Source organism: Capsicum annuum, chromosome 8 (assembly GCF_002878395.1).
Source record: "Capsicum annuum cultivar UCD-10X-F1 chromosome 8, UCD10Xv1.1, whole genome shotgun sequence".
Classification (NCBI taxonomy): domain Eukaryota; kingdom Viridiplantae; phylum Streptophyta; class Magnoliopsida; order Solanales; family Solanaceae; genus Capsicum; species Capsicum annuum.
Window position 1 is genome coordinate 113,845,966 of NC_061118.1, and position 12,357 is coordinate 113,858,322.

Genomic DNA, 12,357 nt, shown 5'->3' on the forward strand with positions numbered 1-12,357 from the left:
GAAATAATAGCATGACTTCAACATTTATCACACTAAATCATGATATAATTCGAAGACTAACAATATTAAAACATGAGGGATTTGATAACAACAATAATTCCATTAAAGTATGGTATAAAATCAATATTCATGGAAGTTCATGGAGATTCATAGTTTTAAATCATAATTTAAATATCATAAATCTTGAAAAGATGATAGATTTATAATTAAAATGGATACCTGGACTGCATGGATGAAAGAAATCTATGTATGAACATCTAACATACCTGGGATGATGAATTTGGAAGGATTGATGGAGAGTTCTTGAGATTTGACCTTGATTCTTGAGAGCTACGATTTCTTGTTCTTAAAAGAGGGAATTTTTAATTTGAGAGAAAGTGAATAATAATTCGTATTTAGGTCAATTAGGGGATAAATTTCATGTTAAGGGCGAGTTTAGGACTTAGAAAAAGACCCAAATACCCTTAAATGAATTTTAAAACACAAGCTAGAAACTGAAATCCCGATTTTTGGCCTTAGTGCGACGCGCCACTATCACTCTAAGCCACTGGAAAATGGATAATTGGGACCTGGATAAATGTTGTGATGCGCCACCATCACGGTAAGCCTGTGAATGCCATTTTCTCCATTTCCGCGATGCGCCATGATCGCGAAGGCCCACTAGAAATTGACAAATGGGAAATTGGCCTACTCCGCAATACGCCATGATCACAAAGTCACACTGGAAATCGACAACTGTCAAATTGACCTATAGCGTGATACACCAAGATCGCAGACCCTTACTGTCTTATTCCAAATGGGATATTGGCATGCTCCGCGATGCGCTAGAGGTTAAAATGATGGGGTTTTGTGACTAAAACTTAAAATCACCATAACTTCTTACCTGGTTATCGGATTTGGGAAAATTTTATATCATTGGAAACTAATTGAATTTTTTAAGTAATGGAAGGTTTTAAACTAAAAAATAATGAGTGTTTCAAAAATTTTATATACAAATACTCATGCACTGGGACTTAGATTATGCTAGGGAAATACAGGGTGTTACATGGAGTGATGGTGCAAAAACTAGTTCAATCATCTCTTGGTGCAGAGATTAAAGAGAAAAAAGTGTTGGATCCTTTCTTGATGAAAATCAAGAGTGTTGGTGGTGGGAAGAAGGTAGTGGTATTTGAGATCAGTGGAGATGGTACTTTACAGTACCAAGGGAGGTTGTGTGTTCCTGATATTGACAGACTACGGCAAAGGGTCTTGGAAAAGACGTATGAGTCATACTTTATTGTTCATCCCAGCTTAACTAAGATGTATCATGATCTCAAGGAGATCTATTGGTGGAATGGCATGAAGAGAGATGTGGCTAATTTTGTAGCCAAGTGTATAGTGTGTCAACAGGTTAAGGTTGAGCACATGAGACCTGATGGGTTATATCAGCAAATTGATTTGCCCAAATAAAAGTGGAAAGTGTTCAATATGGATTTTGGTATCGGTCTTCCTCGGTCTTGTAATCAGTATGATTCGATTTGGGTCACATAGAAAGGATGAATAAGTTTGTACATTTATTGCCTGTGCGAACTACCTTTTTGGTGAAGGATTATGCGTGGTTGTATCTTCAGGAGATTGTGAAGCTGCATGGTGCACCTATTTTGATTATCTCTGATCATGGTACACATTTTACGTCTTATTTCTGGTGATTTTTCAAGAGAGGGTTGGGACTAAGGTTAGTCTAAGTACTGCTTGTCCTTCGCAGTCAGATAGGCAAGTGGAGAGAACGATTTAAACATTGTAAGATATGCTTTAAGCCTGTATGACTGACTATGGTGGAAATTAGGTTGACCATCTACCTTTGGTGGAGTTTTCTTACAATAATGGCTATCATTTGAGTATTGATATTGCTCCTTTTAAGGAATTGTATGGTAGGAGATGTAGATCTCCTATTGGGTGGTTTGAGCTTGGAGAAGCGGACATGTTTGGTATGGATTTGGTTTATCAGGCGATGGAGAAGGTCAAGATAATTTGGTATTGGCTTAAAGCTGCCCAAAGTTGCCAAAAGTCCTATGCGGATGTTAAGCGTAGAGACTTGGAGTTTGAGGTCGGGGATAGGGTATTCCTCAAGGTGTCTCCAGTGAAGAGAGGTGCAGCCTGGCAAAAAGGGGAAACTTAGTCCTCAATTCGTTGGCCCTTATGTGATCTTGCGGAGAGTTGGCAATGTTTCTTATGAGTTGCAATTTCATCTAGATTAAGTTTGGTTCATCCGGTCTTTCATGTTTCTATGTTGAGAAAGTGTCTTGGTGATCCTTTTTCGATTGTTCCTTTGGAAATATTGGGTATCTTAGATTATTTATCTTATGAAGAGGTCCCAATTGAGATAATAGATAAGTTCGACTGTTGTGGACCAAGGATGTGGCTTCAGTTAAGGTTCTATGGAAGTACCATGAGGAGGAAGAAGCTACTTGGGAAGCGGAACACGACATAAAGTCCAAGTATCCGCATTTGTTTTCTGCTCCTAGGATTCTTGCAGAAGGTATGTGTCTTGAACACATCTTTATTTTCTAAGTTTATTAAAGGAAATATTAACATATTTGCCTCTTTGTTTTCATACTTTGTTAAAGTGATATTTTATAATGCAAATGACTCTGTGTGTGGTTACCCCTACCTTGTCCGTCATTAGGGGATGAATGTTCCTAGTGGAGGGGACTGAAACATCTTGGGCTTTGACCTTTAGAAAATTTCCTGGAAATCCATTCTCTAGACCCAATACGACTCATGGTTACAAGTCGTATGCTGGGGTACGAGTTATATGGCCCTATCATATGCTAACCAGTATTAGTTAGTGGGATGGATTTGGACACTGGAATGGGTATGACTTAAGGGTATGATTTTTAGGGATTGGTATGAGTCATATCGAGGACTTGTATAGCAGGCAGTGTTTGATCCTCCTGGTATTTCATTCTACCATGGATACGGGTTATGGGTACGGATCGTAAGTTGTGGTTACGACTTGGTTGGATGAGTCTTATACTGGAAAGTGTTTGATCCAAGGATTGAGGCTTGGATACGAGTGGGTGATATCGATCATATAGGAGGGTATGACTCGTATGGGTCAGTCGTATCCCTGTGATGGGTTTTTAAGGGATTTAAGTGGGTGTATTCTAGACATTTTCCTACTTATCCTAACTAGGACCCACGACTTCTAATATACTTAGGAGGTTATTTATCCTATTATTCTATTCATTAACACTTAGAAAATATTCCAAAACATCTTATAATTTTCTCAAGAGATTTTGGGGGAAGAAGGCTAGGGTTTCATCTTATGAATTGCTTTGGGGCTTGCTTTGGTGATTTCTTTTCATCAATTCTTTAATATAAGTCATGATTCTCTTTCCTCATTATAATTTCAACTAATTTCATGGTTTATATGATTGATTTCATGGTTTTACTATTTCATGATTATGGCTTTTCAACTATTAGTTGGGGGTTTTGATATTAAATGCTTGGTTGTGGTTTCCTATGATTTTAATTATGCTTTACTATGCATTAATGGTGATTTTGGATAATTGGATAGCATGGTAATGGTTTAATGATCTTTAGAATTGGTTTGGGTTATATTATGCCCCTAAGGTGTTTGATAAAATGCTTATAAAGATATGTCTATTGCATTGACTTCTTTTAATAGAACTCTTACATGTTTTAAACTGAATAAAGGATTTATACATGGTTTAAATGGTTTTAAAGGATAAAGGCTAAACGGTTAAGCTTGTGGAGAACTTATAAGTCTCCCAAGTGGATTTACTATGAAAATTGGAAGGGCACATAAGGTCCCCTAACCTAAATGGTTTGGCTATGGATATTACTTGCAAGTAATGGGGTGGTATGACAATACCACTAATATTGGCCTTGATTAATAAATGATAAATAGATTATTTGGACATGGTTTTAATTGGGCATTAATGGCGGAGAGTGTAGCTAAGCCGTGGAAGGTGGCGGTCCCAGGGGGACTAAAAGCAGAAACTCATATCTACCGATATGAGGGGTCTTTTATGGCCACGTGAGAGTGTCACATTTTATATTAGAGGGATGTACTAGTCATCCCATAGGACATTCCCTGGTCATGCGGCTACACGTACTGGGGCCCTTTCATTAGGGGGAGATTATCCCATTTGGCTCGTGGGTAGTTAGGACAGCAAAGCTACACAACCCAGATAAAGGTTTTAAATGCATGCTAAACCCAGTTCCTTTCCCGACACTTATATATATGTATGGTTGTATGCATTATGGATGGTTTTACTAGGTTTTATGACTGACATTATTTTATCCTTATCCTGAGTGTCATTCTAGAGGTCATTCGCTAACCCTATCTACTAATGGTTGTATACCCACGCTATGCAGGAACCAGCCATTCTACTCCTCCTGTTTAGCACGCGAATTTGGTATCGTCTTTTGGACTGAAGTGGTAAGCGCTCATCCTTTTGGAAGTTATCATTTTATGTTATTGATTTATTTAAACTCTTATCTCTTGTTTTAGATATTGGTTTTGGCCATGGTTTGGGGGCATGTCCCAACTGGATTTGTTTACTCTTTCGGATAGAGGCTTTGTGGTACTTCTGGGGGGTTGATATAGCTGGGATTGGTATTGGTGTCAGCCTTAGCATTGGAATAGGCCGGTGGGTTGACATCATTGGACGATATTGTTGGTTGTTCCATTCTATTACATTTTGGGATTGATTTTCTTATTATATTTTGGTATTCCCTTTTAGTTTACGGTTTGGTTGGTATGGTTATGCGATTATTGCAGTATGGTTAGACTCAGTTGGGTCGGTCATAATTGTGACCCTATCACAGAGTCTTAATGAGAACAATAATGCTATCTTGTTGTATATTTGAAATTCAGCTCATCTAAGGTGGATATAGGTGGTTGGGTTGGGTAACAGGGGGTGGTCCCCAATCCTGGTTGGACTTGGGATGCCCATTACGACAAGGCTTGGGTTCGGATAGTGTCATATATGTATAGGTGACTAATATAACTACCAAACCATGAGGTTTGGTCTTGCATAAACTTAAAGTATGGTTCTAATTTTGGCTTGGATTTTTAGGGTGTTACAATATCTCCCCCCTGGAATCATTTGTCCTCGAATAAAGATTGACTTGGCTGAAAGAATATGAAAAGAGTTGTAATCCATGGCATAGAATTATAAGAGTTGAATATGGATATGATGACTGAATTTCCAAATAAAAATTTGACTAGTTTGAAAATAAGGGAACTCACTAGTACTGTCTGGCTGAATTTTGAAGTTAGATAACTAACCTGATACTGATTTCTGAATCTGGATATCTTTTATGGTTAGAACTGATTTAGACTTGTAATAAGGACTCAATTGAGTTTATACATAGAATGAATGAAAATAAAGAACCTCATGAAATAGGCATATTCATGAAACTTTGGATAGTAAGACTAGATGAAAAGATGTAAAACCATAGGAGCTTATCTGTATGATTGCTAAAATGAACTATTGGCTATACAGACTAATTCAAACTGAGAGTTTATAACACAACTGAAGTATCCCTAATACAAACATATATTTAGAATTGTAAAGTGATATCTAATGACATGAAATTTCTAAGAGTCAAAGGAAAAGGAATAGTTGTTACCTTCAACCCTCCTTGTCCAAAGTTCTAATAACATTACTGAGCAAATAATGAGTAAGAATAATTGAATAAGGAATCGGAACATGGAAACAACTCTATAACATGGAATATTGGCATTTAAAACATAAGCTAGGATAGAATTACTATGACTTAGGCAATGCAACTACTAACTTTAAAGCTTAGCCACACTTCTCAAATACTCCCTCAACTATACTTTACCCCTTAAATACTACACTTCATTTGATTCCACTTATAATCTTCACGCGAGTATTGATAACTCCTTCTACCAAAGTCTGAGTTTAACTAAATTCTCTCACCATGTTTAAGTCTAACTCAAAGTCACAAGGTACTACACATATCACCATAGTATTATTCTAAACCACCGATTTAATATCCTATATGTTTTCATAGATCTCATCTAAAGAATAATACTCCTTACCACTTCAACAACTAACTTTAACCTTTTACTAGGAATTTACTAGCACATAATACATTTATCCACTTATATACAAACATGACATTCAAGCCTATCCTTATAACCACATATGAACTTATAAGCAACCAACCCACCTAAGAATTTTCCAATATTCTCTAATACCTCTACCAATAAAAACCTTCATGCACTATCCCCAAGAAGACACACCTAGAATTCTCAACTAACTATGAAATACACCAAAAGCTTTGCCTCAATCTTCCTTCATACTTATAGTCTTAGATAAAACAAGCATACAATAATCTTTCCATAATACGGAACATTTACTCTCTCCCATCTAAACCAATGTTCATACATTTTCATCACCACTATCATTACATAAGGAGAGGCCACTAAAAGGTTAGAACATGAGGACCTAAAGCATGAAAGAATACTATACCTAACTTTGACACTTAACTGAGGCATGAGGAATAGAGTATCAAAGGCATGGACTCATCAAAAGAGATCTAAACTGAGGACATACATGACATAATGCAAATTTTCACTGGTCATTAAGGGTGTATCATTAGTTCTAGGAACTGAGCATACTGTAAAACATAAGTACATGAGTTATGAGCTACATGACTTGAGTTTGAAGTTCATAAATTCATGGAATAGGGGTCATACTTTTGAGTGAACTATTACTCCTCATACTAGGAACTAGGAGCATACATGATTTTGTATAAAGTGCATGAATATCGGCTAAGATCATAGAGCTTAATTGTAAGGCATGATTAGATGTCGTAATAACTGAAGTACAAAAATTTGTACCGAGATAAAGATGGGTTGGGAATCTTCCTCCCTTACTATTGTTCTAAAACTCACTGGTATCACTACTAGAATTTGATAACCTAACTTGGTTTTTTGTTCTATCATCTCCCCTTTAGATTTAAGTCATTGTTCTAAGTCCCTGGACCTCTGCAATAAACTCTGAACTAAATTGCAATCACTATACTCTAGAGTTTGGGATATAATAGTACACATTAATGCTAAACTCCTCCTAAAAGACTGTACATGAAATTGTAAAACCCACTACTAGTACTTCCTTCTAAGATACAACTCTTAAACTTCTATAACCTCAATAGTCACCACAAAACACTTATCACTTTGAACCTTTTGAATTATCACCATACTCGTTCACACTTTTTCCTTCTAAAAGTCAAAACTCTTATTTCTATTAGTTTAATCATCCACAATTCAAACTTAGATTCTAACACTTAACATGGATATCCCTAACTTTTTAATAAATTATACTAACTACTACTGGATAGAAAAAATAATGAAACATAGTAAGAATCATGAAACACTAACCCACTCAAATTTTATGAACATACTCAACCTTAACAAGATTCTCTATAATTGTGGTCACCGCATAATAGCTATCTTGACTAAAGCATTACCATACTCTAAGTCCCCTTAATTTGTAAATCTCTCTCAAAGTTCTATTAAACAATCTACACAACACCTTTTTGGCTCCTTAAATACATAATCTACTAAATTTAGGCAAATAATATCTCCACTTTAGTGCTTCTACATTTTTAGGATCATGCTCCTAACTCTAGGTCATATTGTCATAGGATTTTAAGAAGGGATCTGTGGGTACATCTGACTTTATCTTAGTGCTTGATTTTCATGAATGAGTATGAGCTCTTTCAAATTTTGGAACTCAAAGGCACTGATGGGATCATTCTAAGCCGGCATGCAATCTCATAACTCTCTGTGGGGATTGTCTAAAAAAACTCTATCATTAGGAAGTCAAGCTTGAAGGCTTCTATTACCTCAAAAATAAGGCAGAGTTGGCATGAATAGAGCAATGTGAGAATCTATATAAGTTTCTTAGACTGCATAATCTGAGATATGAAAGACGGAAAATATTTCTTAAATGTCATGTAGCCTCTCAAATAAAAGTACCAACATCTCCACACCATTCGACAAGACTCTACTACACACGACTTCATAGACATTCTAGGATACTTGAACCTTGTGCTCTGATACCAACTTTGTCACGATCCAAGACTACCCCCTAGTCGTAACACAATGCTTAGAACCACAAGTGATCTCAAACTAACCCATGGTATTGACATAATGCATGAGCAAATAATTTAGAACATATATAGAAGATAAACTGACTGAACGAAAGCATAATTATGAGATAAGTTGTTTCAATTTATTATTTTCAAAGTTTATAATACTATAATCTAAAAGAGAGAGGAATTTAAATTACATATACTGAATCTAACTAACCATCTTTGAAGCTTCTACTAATATGACTATAGATAGTCGGGACATGATCCCCAACTATCCTTAATCAATACATATAAATAAAGAAATACAATATAAGAACTGCAACTAACCCGAGTCCTCAAAATAAGAAAACTCATCTTCTGCTAGCTAATTCTATGATCTATTAGGCTATGATCCTGTAGTAAGCACCTAAATCCATATCACATGAAAAATGTAGACAAAAGAGGTATGTGATCAGTACTTTAGAATGTACTAAGTATGTGAGATATGCACTAGTCATAAAAATACTTAAAATATGCTTTAAAACTAAGACATAAGTCATTTGTTGAAATAAGTATTTAAAATATGTTTATACGTAAAATCTGTAAAGCATAGTGAAATTTCTAAATCATGAGCTAAAATATTTTTGTAAAGTGGAAAGCTATAGAAACATGACTATTATATTTAATATCAAGATAATATTGAATATGATATAAAACTATACTAAGGGTCATTTAGGAATACTGAGTCTGAAAATGTGGGATGTGAACTGATGCAATGAGCAAGTATAAATATGTACTATATAAATCTGAATAACTAATACAAGGTCATTCATATCTATGCTGAAACATAAGATGAATATAAACTGAGGACTGTGGAACCTAACTAAAAACCTATATACCCTAATTTGAGCAAAACTGAGGTCCAATTTGTAATCCTGGTTGGAAAAGTGCTAGTACCTTGCCAAAGGTACAAAAATTGGCTGATGTGGATCCACTAAACTAATGTCCTGAAGGACTAGGGAGTCAGTCCTCTACTGGCGGGTGACCCCTCATAACTTATGGTGACAACGTAGTTTTTGAACTTAGGGACTTTTACTAAAGCTTGCAGTCCTCAACTGGCGGGTGAACCTTCATCCCTAGGTTCACTCGATGTTAAGTACTATCCCAACTGAACTGACACTAATATATGATCAACTTGGTAATATTCTAAATTTAACAACATAGGTATCATTTGAAAGGCTCATAACATTTAAATTGATATATGCATGGATTTCTGAGGTATCGGGTGTTCATAACTCACCAATTCTGTCTAATGCAACTAACTATGGTAGTATGAAAAGCTAATCACAGTAGAAAATTTCATGAATAAAGCCCAAAAATTCAACAACTGATCATAATATAAAAATTCATAATTCTTGAACATGGTAAGATACTATTCTTATGGGAAAACATGTATTCATGGTTTAATTACAAATAATATTAAGAAATTAGAAAATACCATATAGCTTGATCATATGCTTGAAATCTTAACTAATATCATGTAAAACATGCTTGGATTTGAGAATAGCATGAATGATATGATATAGGCATAAGAAATCATAAAATAACCGATAAAACATGTTTAAGAGTGAAAATTATATCATGGGAGATTGGAATTAAGCTTAGGATTACAATTGGAAAAAAGCCCTAGTTTATGCAAATTATAAAATCATGAAAAGAATCATAATTTGGGTATGAGGATGAAAGTAGATCCTCATTAAATACCCACATACCTGATTACTCTATATTCTTGAATTGAAGTTCTGAGGATTTGGACTTGGAGGTGAAAAATCCCAATTTCTTATTTTGGGAGAAGAGAAAATCGTATGCTTTTTGAGAATTTTGTGTGTTATGTTGAGAATGAGGGATTTGGAGTTGTTTTGGCTTTATATTTAATTTTAAAATAGCTTAAACGACATAGTTTTGGGGTTAAAACAATAGGACAAGACCAAAAACCTTTGAAATCATCTGGAAGTTGCCTGGAAGCAGTTCTGACGACTTAGGTCACGACTCATGAGGTCTAGCCACGAGTCGTGGTTAGGAACCTAATTTTAGCCTCTAGTGCCTAGATTACAACTCCCTCCTAATGATCTGTAATGTCTGATCTTGAGTTGTGGTCGGGGTCGTGGTCACTAGGCAGCTTCGACAGTGCTTCAGTATTTTTTCCATAACATTTCACCCCGACATTGGATTTAGGTTAAATTGATATCATAGAAAATATAATTCAATTGTATATATGTGTGTGTGTGTGTGTGTGTGATGGTGGGTCTTGAGCTCAAAATCTCAGTAGAACAAAAGTTAGGCTCGTTTGAAGCTGACTATAGTCATATTCTTCACAAGAATTTAATCGCTAAGGGATGTTTTGACTTGTCTATTAGCTAGGAGATATTGGGAGTCATAAAATATGTATAAATCACTAATAACTACCAAACCATGAGGTTTTATCATGCATGAACTTAAATCATGGTTATAATATTGTCTTGGATTTTTAGGGCATTACAGTAAGCATATCCAAATTCTGATTTTTAAGATTAATCAGCTAAAAATTAATATTACAAAAATGAGAGATATCATTTATGTATAGTCCACGAGGCTTTTTTCAAATCAAAAACTAGATTTGGAATGGTTGAAACAATGTTATCAACTTTGAATCAATATATTTTCATAATAGACTACGTAATTGAGCATCAATCTTCTGTCATTCGCTCTTCTCTTTTTCATCAACATCCTTAGCCTATTTAATCAAGTGGTACTGAACCCCTTGTCCCTTACACCATATTTGAACATAGGAAGACCAAAATAAGTAGTTCGCACTACCTATCAAGGGTTCAGTGGTATAGAGTGGTTGGGGTTACTTTAAACCACAGATTTAGAAATGAAATTAGATGAATTGAGGGACATAATAAAGATGTTATAGAATATGAAAATTCTAAAATTTGCAGGAAGATGAAGCAAATAGTTGTCAAAATTTTAAAAGCAAAAATAGTTGTCGTAAAAATTAGATTAGGCCAAAATCTAAGAAACAAAAAAAATCACTGAAATCCAAAAAAATTTGCAATTTATAGAAAGCTGAAAGTAAATAGTTGACTGGAATTCAAACCTAAAAAGTTCTACAATCGTAAGAATCTTGAAGCAAACAATTATCTAAAATCTAGAAAAAAATCGAGTTAAGAGTTTTGTGAAACACCCCAGGTTTTGGTCCTTGAAAAATTTTGAAATTTTATCCTCACTGTCCTAACTACGACTCTCCTTATGAGTCATGGGGAGCCTTGATAGGTCGTGGCCAATCATATCCTAACAGTGTGTGTGTGGCTAAGTTCTATTCTGAGTACAAGTGGCTCACTACAAGTTATAAGGCCTCATTACAAGTTGTTGTGAGCAAACCATAGGATGTCCATTGTATACCCTAAATGGTTCTGGAGTTGACTACGACTGGACCCTATGAATCATAGGGTCTCATTACAATACATTATATATGAGTCATAAGGTCAATGGTGTGCATTCCTGGTGACATTGTCTTAGAAATGACTCATGGAGACGAGTCATCATGAGACCCGTAATGACTGACGATTTACTTTCTAGTTTTTAATGGGGGTATTTTAGATATCTTCCTCTTATACCAATAATAACCCATGACTTATAGACATACTTGGGGCCCCATTTTCATCGATAGCCCACCCCAAACCTTCTTTCTTTTATCTCAAGTCACTCAAGCATCTATACTTAAGGTTTCCAAGAAGTGGGTCAAGGAGAGCTTCAAGGGTTGTATTCTCTCCATAGTCTTAGGTATTTTCCGCATGTTACTCTTTCTTAATTGCTAAATTGTTAAAAGCGTATGTTTTAAAGTATTGTTCTTATGGTATTGATATTGGTTTTAAAATTTAGGTTGAGAGTTTTGAATGCTTGTTGTTGAATAATGTTTCCCATTGTTCATTCTTTAATTATGGTTTTAAACTTGTGGGGTGCATGGGTATAGTGAATAAAATAGGGGATTATGATTTCCCCCAAATTGTGACTTTTGAAGTGGTAATAACCTCAACCCTATATAGTGAAATTGGTTTTGACTATGAAAAGTATGCATATTGAACTACTCTTGAACAATTGCATAATGTGAAAAGTCAACAAAGCATAATGATTTTGAATTGAACCTCATGGGGTTGTGTAACTCCCCAAGCTAATGTATAATGGAACCAAGGAGGC